A 380-nucleotide genomic window follows, 5' to 3' on the forward strand; every position below is an offset into this window, starting at 1 on the left:
CTTTTGCAAACTGGGAAGTCTTGTATAGATGGGAGGAATCAGCTATGCTGATTTGCAGTTACCTGATTGGTACAGCAGTCTTAATACCCAGGTTTTCTAAGATGCTGCTAATTAAAAATACTTTGTTTGATTGCTCTTATAAGTAAATTCAATATGTACAACAGTACAATCACAATAAGATACAAAAAAATGCTATTTTCACATTTTATTTTAAAAAAGAGATGAGGAGGACCACTGGAGAGATGGTTTAGCAATTAAGAGCATTGGCTGTCCTTGCAGAAGACCTAAATTTCATTCCCAGTACCCGCATGTTGGCTAACAACCAACTGTAATTCCAGTTCCCAGGGATTGGACACACTCTTCTGGTCTCTGCAGGCACT

The sequence above is a fragment of the Nannospalax galili genome, unplaced genomic scaffold (assembly GCF_000622305.1).
Source record: "Nannospalax galili isolate Female #2095 unplaced genomic scaffold, S.galili_v1.0 scaffold126, whole genome shotgun sequence".
Taxonomy (NCBI): domain Eukaryota; kingdom Metazoa; phylum Chordata; class Mammalia; order Rodentia; family Spalacidae; genus Nannospalax; species Nannospalax galili.